Source organism: Dioscorea cayenensis, chromosome 1, assembly GCF_009730915.1.
Source record: "Dioscorea cayenensis subsp. rotundata cultivar TDr96_F1 chromosome 1, TDr96_F1_v2_PseudoChromosome.rev07_lg8_w22 25.fasta, whole genome shotgun sequence".
In the NCBI taxonomy this organism is placed as follows: Eukaryota; Viridiplantae; Streptophyta; class Magnoliopsida; order Dioscoreales; family Dioscoreaceae; genus Dioscorea; species Dioscorea cayenensis.
Genome location: NC_052471.1, coordinates 15213057 through 15221111, shown reverse-complemented (window position 1 = coordinate 15221111; position 8055 = coordinate 15213057). Strand labels below are relative to the sequence as shown.

General features: G+C 42.9%; 1 non-coding gene across 1 annotated transcript; it reads left to right on the top strand.

Annotated features, from left to right (window-relative positions):
• The first annotated feature begins 1097 nt into the window (after positions 1-1097).
• On the top strand, positions 1098-1204 carry LOC120266305. Its single transcript, XR_005538135.1, has one exon. It is a non-coding gene; the product is annotated as a small nucleolar RNA R71 (small nucleolar RNA).
• Positions 1205-8055: the final 6851 nt, after the last annotated feature.

Below are 8055 nucleotides of genomic sequence, written 5' to 3'. Positions count from 1 at the left end.
CATCTAAAACCACTGAAGCACTTTCCTCCAACTTCATCTTGTTAGTCAATAAATCTTTCAAGAACTTCGCATACTTAAGCATTTGGGCCAATGCCTCAACAAAAGGAATATTGATGTGGAGTTGATTGAACAAACTCAGGAACTTCTTGTACTGTTCATCCCCTTGGTCATTTTTCAATCTAGAGGGATAAGGGATTCTTGGCTTGAAAGGTGGGGGTGCCACCTCTTTCTCTTTGCTTGTTCCCTCTTCCACCTCAATAACCTCGGGTGCGTGTTCTTTTGGCTTCTCACTCAGAAGCCTACCTTCAACCTCACGACTACTTCTCAAAGTGATCGCCTTTACGTGCTCTCTAGGGTTGGTTTCTGTATTGCTCGGCAAGCTTCCATGTGGTATTTCAGAGAGAGACTTCGCAATTTGCCCCACCTGATTTTCAAGGTTATGCAAAGAGGAGGTGTGGTTGCGAAGTATAGCCTCGACTATTTCAAACCTTGTATTTACAGATTGCACAAATTGAGTCAAGTGCTTCTCTAAGTCATTCATTCGGGTTTCCAAACCTGAGACTCTGTTTTTCACCTGAGGGGCTTATTGTTGTTGTTGTTGGAAACCCGGTGGCCCCATGGCCTTTTGTCGACCCTGATTACTCCATGAGAAACTGGGATAATTCTTCCAACCCGAATTGTAGGTATTGCTATATGGATTTCCTTGATGTCTCATGCCATTGCCTACAAAATCAACGTTCTTCACCGAAGAAACATCACCGATAGAGATCGAGCAATCGGAGGGAGCATGTCCTCCAATATACCCGGTGCAATTAGTCACGGTCGCGACTCTATTCGAAGTTTGAAGATCTAACTTCTTACTCAAATTTTTCACTTGAGCCGCCAATGAAGTTACCGCATCTATTTCATGGAGACCGGCCATCTTTTTCTTCTCCCTCGCATTCCATTGGTAGTTGTTTAACCTCATTTCTTCAATTAACTGACGGGCCTCATCGGGGGTCATGCTACCTAAGGTACCTCCTACTGCCGCATCAAAGAGTTGCCTTGTACTCGGATTCAAACCGTTGTAAAAGGTCTAAACAATCATCCACTCCAGAAATCCGTGTTGCGGGCACTTTCTCAGGAGTTCCTTGAACATTTCCCATGTCTCAAATACAGACTCCAATTTCAACTGAACAAAGGATGAGATCTCATTCCTAAGCTTTGCAGATTTTCCGGGAGGGAAATAAGTGGCAAGAAAAGCTTCTACCATCTCCTCCCATGTGGTTATCGATGCTCTGGGTAATGAGCGTAGCCACTGCTTCGCTCTCCCCTTTAGGGAAAATGGGAAGGCTCTGATAAGTGCTTGTGTGATATGAATGTGAAGCGTTCATTCTTTATGTTGAGCATTATTTTTCTCAGGTTTTTACATTAATATGTGTGTTTTATGTTAATTTTACGCAGGTAGAGCTGTGAGGTCGAGTATGAAGGAAATAGGCCAATGTGGATCATTATGCACTTATTTTGGAGGAGATCTTACTAAAGTTCAAATGCGAAGACATAAGACAGGCGTGAGATGCTAGAGTGTGTGCCAACCTCCTCGCATTCGAGTGAGCACATCCATTTGGAGGGGCACAAAGGCAGTCACACTCGAGCATTCTGACCTATGCATATAAGAACAAGAACCCCACCAGCATGTATATCATTGAAGAAGAAAGTGATTCAAGATGTGAACGTGTGCTCATTTGCGTTAGCCTGATGAAAGTATGGAATTGGGAAGTTATTCAACTCGAAGACTGTAGAAGAACACGGTAGCAAGTACTGTAGCAGCACTGTTCACAACCGGCAGAGAAATTAGAGAAATAGAGAATCCACACGGGCGTGTGGAAATTATCCATGCCCGTATGGAAATTCCGCACGGGCGCGTGTATCGTCCACGCCCGTGGAGTTGCCCGATTCCAGCCCTATTTAAAGCCGTTTCAGCCCCGATTTTGGTATTCTTTTCTCCATCTTTTCCCCAACTTGCGAGAGGGTTTCGGCTAGGGTTTCGAGGGGTATTGGCCAAGGTTTTAGAGAGGTTCTATGGCTCTGACATCGTGATTCCATTAGGATGAAGGTTAGTAGGGGAGCTTAGATCGAGGCGTATCCTATACCGGAAGAAGGAATCCTTGGACAACGAGTAGAGGACTTTCCACAAGACCATCGACACGACCATCGAGGGGGCTTCTTTATGGATTCATTGCTTTTACATTCGATTTCTTTGATTGTACTTAGCTCCATGGAGAGCTAAACCCCTAGTTGGTACTTGGGTGATTGTGAACCCTAGGATGTATTCGCTTCATTGAACTTCTTTATTATGCTTTCAATAAATTGATGTTTATTGTGAGTTCCAACCTTGAATGCTTGATTGTATGAACATTTCCCCTAGAGTGACACTAGGGTTGAGAGTTCTTGTTGGTAACCTTGTGAGTGAGTGACACACCACGAACGTTAGACAAAGCTAGGTTGGAGAGGGTTGAGAGGGTGAGTCGAGTGGTACAGGAGCGTCCCCTTTCCACTCCGACGTGATAGATTCTACCTCCGTTCCTCGAGTTCTTTGCGGCCATAATAAAGTGAATGGACTAAGAGATGACCCTCCACTGGGGCTTAGTTGCAAGTGCAACGGAGTGAAGCGTTGAGATGATCTTAGTATCTAGGGCTTAATTGTGGTTTTGGACCTTCCACCTGGACCAAAGTGTTAGGTCTATAATTAGGAAGAGATTTATCACTTGGAATCCCTAGAGCTCATTGCAACTCTATGGGAGTGCGAGGTTGAGAGGTTATCTAATCTCTTCTCCGGGACATGTATAGAGTTAGGCATAGTTGACCTTAGATTTGGGACAATGTATGTAAGGATTTCCACGACTTACCATTGCATTAATTAGGAAGCATAATAGAGAGTTCTTGCACTTGAAGCGATTATCCTAGGTGAAGCATCATCCGAGTACCCCATCTTTATCGATTGCGTTGCCTCCTCCTTACTTTTGCTCTCTTACTTGTTGCTTTTAATTTCTGAGAATTGAATCATTACCACACTTATCATTGTTGATACTCCACATAGCTATGAATTTAATTAAGTGTCTTTACTCCCTACTCCCTGTGGATTCGACCCCGCTCACCCGGGATTATTACTTCGATAAACCCTTGCACTTGCGGGGTATACGCAAGGGGACCTTGTCAGGCACTCAACTTGATGGCATCATCCGTCACTCCGTTTATCTTCAGCATATCACACACCTCAAGAAAACTCTCTATATGACTGTTTGGATCCTCATCGGCCAAACCGTTAAACTGTGCGGATTGCTGCAACATGTGGATGAATACCGGCTTCAACTCAAAGTTCTGAGCTGTAATCGGGGGACGCATAATACTCGATTGTGTCCCTAACACTGAAGGTCTGGCATAATCGGATAATGTTCGTTGTTGCTCATTCTGTTATGCCATGTTTTTAGATCCTTCCATTTCCAAATCAGCTAAATTAGACTATTCTTGTACATGCTCTTTCCCTTTTTTCTAAGTGTATGTTGAAGCACAGGATCTCCTTCAATCAATATTGAGGGATTCCCTCGGGTCATAACCTGGAGCTGCACCGAAAAAGAGAAAAAAAGAAATCGGAACGATGATAGAATAAAAAGATATGAATCAGAATGTATGGTGAAATAGCTAAGAAAACAAAGTGCAAAGTATCTCTAAACGCCTACTCCCCGGCAACGGTGCCAAAAACTTGACAAGGTCCCCTTGCGTATATCCCGCAAGTGCACGGATTTATCAAAGTAATAATCCCGGATGAGCGGGTATCGAATCCACAGGGAATAGGGAATAAAAACACTTAATCCGCTTCTTAGCTATGTGAAAGATTAGTAGTGATAAGTGTGACAATGATTCAATTCTCAAAAGTCAAAACAACAAGTAAGAGAGTATGAGTAAAGGGTGAGGTAAGGCAAATGATAAAGATGGGGTACTCGGATAATGCTCCGCCTAGGACAATCGTTTCAAATGCAAGAACCCTGTATTTTGCTTCCTAATCAATGCAATGGTGAGTCGTGGAAATCCTTAAATACATAGTCCCAAATCTAAGGTCAACTATGCCTAACTCTATACATGTCCCGGAGAAGAGATTAGATAACCTCTCAACCTCGCACTCCCATAGAGTTGCAATGAGCTCTAGGGATTCCAAGTGATAAATCTCTTCCTAATTATAGACCTAACACTTTGGTCCAGGTGGAAGGTCCAAAACCACAATTAAGCCCTAGATACTAAGATCATCTCAACGCTTCACTCCGTTGCACTTGCAACTAAGCCCCAGTGGAGGGTCATCTCTTAGACCATTCACTTTATTATGGCCGCAAAGAACTCGAGGAACGGAGGTAGAATCTATCACGTCGGAGTGGAAAGGGGACGCTCCTGTACCACTCGACTCACCCTCTCAACCCTCTCCAACCTAGCTTTGTCTAACGTTCGTGGTGTGTCACTCACTCACAAGGTTACCAACAAGAACTCTCAACCCTAGTGTCACCCTAGGGGAAATGTTCATACAATCAAGCATTCAAGGTTGGAACTCACAATAAACATCAATTAATTGAAAGCATCATAAAGAGATTCAATGAAACAAATACATCCTCCAAAACCTCTCCAAAACCTTAGCCAATACCTCTCAAAACCCTACCCGAAACCCTCTCTCAAGTTGGGGAAAAGATGGAGAAAAAAATGCTGAAATCAGGGCTGAATCAGCTTTAAATAGGGCTGGAATCAGGCGACCAGATGGGCCTGTGAATTTTTTACACGCCCATGTGGAATTTCCAGATGGGCGTGTATAATTTCCACACACCGTGTGGACTCTCTGAATTCCTGTTTTCTTGGCCGGCTGTGAACAGTGCTTCTACAGCACTTTCAATACAGTGTTCTGCTACAGTACCTGGGCTAAAATACTTCCCGAGTCCATACTTTCATCGAGGTGACGCAGACGGGCACACGTTCACGTCGTGGATCTCTTTGCTTCTTCAATGACGGACAAGTTGGTGGAGATCTGGTTCTATGTGCATAAGTCAGAATGCTTGAGTGTGACTGCCCTTGTACCCCTCCAAATGGTTGTGCTAACTCAAATACGAGGAGGTTGGCACACACTCTAGCATCTCGCACCCGACCTATGTCTTCGCGTTTGAACCTTAGCAAGATTTCTTCCAAAATTGGTGCATTAAGATCCACATTGGCTTCTTTCCTTCGTACTCGGCCTCATAACCCTACCTGCACGAAAGTAACATAAAAACACACATATTAATGAAAAACCCGAGAAAATTAATGCTCAACATAAGGAAAGAATGGTTCGCAATCATATCACACCACCACTTATCAGGATCCCCTTTCAATCTCTCCTAGATCTAGTATGCATGAGTAGGTCACATCTACGCATACAACTCATAATAGAATTATGGATTTCTCCATAAATGTAATTCTAAGCATCAAAGCATAAATGATTGAATCTGAAACAACCATGAAATTAAATGAAGAATAATATCTTATGTTCTTACACAAGAATACACCCTAGGGCTCATCCAAATCAAAACACAACAATAAGTTAATCCCTCTGGTAAGTGATAAGTGCTTGTGCGATAAGAATACAAAGTGTTCTATCCTTGTGTTGAGCATTACTTTTCTCGGGTTTTAATGCTAATATGTGTGTATTCATGTTACTTTCACGCGGGTAGGGTTGTGAGACCGATTATGAGAGAAAGAAGCCAATGTGGGTCGTAATTCACTAATTTCGAGTTCGAGATGCAGGAATGTGTACCAACCTCCTCGTATTCTAGTTAGCACAACTATTTGGAGGGGCACAAGGGCAGTCACATTCAAGCATTCCGACTTGTGAATATAGAACAAGATCTCCACCAACATGTCCATTATTGAAGAAGCAAAGCGATCCACGACGTAAACGTGTGCCCGTTTGGATTACCTCGATGAAAGCATAGATTTGGGAGTATTTCAGGCCAAAACTGTAGTAGAGTACTGTACCAAAAATGTAGCAAAAATACTTTAACAGCACTGTTCACAGCGGGCTGTGAAATTAGGAAAACAGAGAATCCACATGGGCATGTGGAAATTCCACACGCCCGTGTGAAAAATCCACAGGGGCGCTCACACGGGCGTGTGGATTCCCGATTCCAGCCCTTTAAAAGGCGGCTAGGGTTTTGAGAGGTATTGGCTAGGGATTTGGAGAGGTTCTACGGCTTTGACATCGTGCGCCATTTGGAAGAAGGTTAGTAGGAGAACTTTCGATGGCACCGATCCGGCGAGGTGTATCCTAGGCCAGACAAAGGAACCCTTACGATGAGTAGAGGACTCTCCACAAGACTATTGCCATGACTAACGAGGGGGTTTTCTATGGATGCTTTGTTTTTACATTGGATTTCATTGACTGTATCTAGCTCCATGGAGAGCTCAGCTCTTAGTGGGTACTTGGGTATTTGTGAACCCTAGGATGTATTCATTTCATTGAACCTCTTCATTATGCTTTCAATTAATTAATGTTTATTGTGAGTTCCAATCTTGGAGACTTGATTGTATGAATGCTCCCCTAGAGTGACACTAAGGTTGAGAGTTCTTCTTGGCAACTCTTGTGAGTGAGTGACACACCATGAGAGTTAGACAAAGCTAGATTGGAGAAGGTTGAGAGGGTGAGTCGAGAGGTAGCGGAGTGTCCCCTTTTCTCTCCAGTGTGATCTATCCTACCTTCACTTTCCAAGAGTTCTTTGTGGCCATAGTAGAGTGAATGGACTAAGGGATGACCTTCCTCTGGGGCTTAGTTGCGAGTGCAACAGAGTGAAGCGTTGAAGTGATTTTAGCATCTAGGGCTTAATTATGGCTAGGGATATTTCACCTGGACCAAAGGATTAGGTCTATACATAGGAATAGAGTTTATCACTTGGAATCCCTAGAGCTCATTGCAATTCTATGCGAGTGCGAGGTTGAGAGGTTATTCAATCTTTCCTCCGGGACATGTATAGAGTTAGGCATGGTTGACCTTAGATTTGGAATCATGTAATTAAGGATTTCCATGAGTAATTGTTGCATCAACTAGGAAGTATAATAGAGGGTTCTTGCACTTGAAATGATTATCCTAGGCAGATCAATATCAGGGTACCCCATCTTAATCTATTGCCTTACCTTCTCCTTTACTTGTGCCTTGTATCTTGTTGTTTTTATTTTCTTTATTTCATATTTTGTTATACTTATCACTACTCATCTTCCACATTAGTTAAGAAACAACTCAAGTGTCTTTATTTCCTACTCTCTGGATACGATACTCCACTCATCTCGGGATTATTACTCGACACTGCACTTGCGGTTTACACGCATATACCCTGACGTGTCAAGTTTTTGGCATCATATCGGGAGTTAGCGCTAGAGATACTTTACACTTTGTTTTCTTAGCTATTCATTTATTTATTCTATTTCGTATTTTCTTATTCTGTCATCGTTCTGATTTCTTTTTCGTTCTTTATGCGTGTAGCTCAAGGTTATGACCCGAGGGAACCCCTACATACTGATTGAATTAGATTCCGAGCTTGAACTTACACTGAGAAGAAAAGGGAAAGAACGTGTGCAAGAGCAGTCTAGTCTAGCTGATTTGGAAGTAGAAGAATCTGAAAATATGGCAGAACAGAATAAGGAATAGTAGACATTATCCGATTATGCCAGACCTTCAGTATTGGTAACATAATCGAGCATTGTGTGTCCCCCGATTACTGCTCAGAACATCGAGATTAAGCCAGCATTCATTCACATGTTGCAGCAATCTGCACAGTTTAATGGTTTGGCCAATGAGGATCCGAACTGTCATATAGAGAACTTTCTCGAGGTGTGTGATATGCTGAAGATAAATGGGGTGACGGATAATGCCATCAAGTTGAGAGCCTTCCCATTTCCTTCAAAGGGAGAGCGAAGTAGTGGCTACACTTATTAAATAGAGCATCAATTACCACATGGGAGGAGATGGTAGAAGCTTTTCTTACCCGTTATTTTCCTCCCAAAAAATCTGTA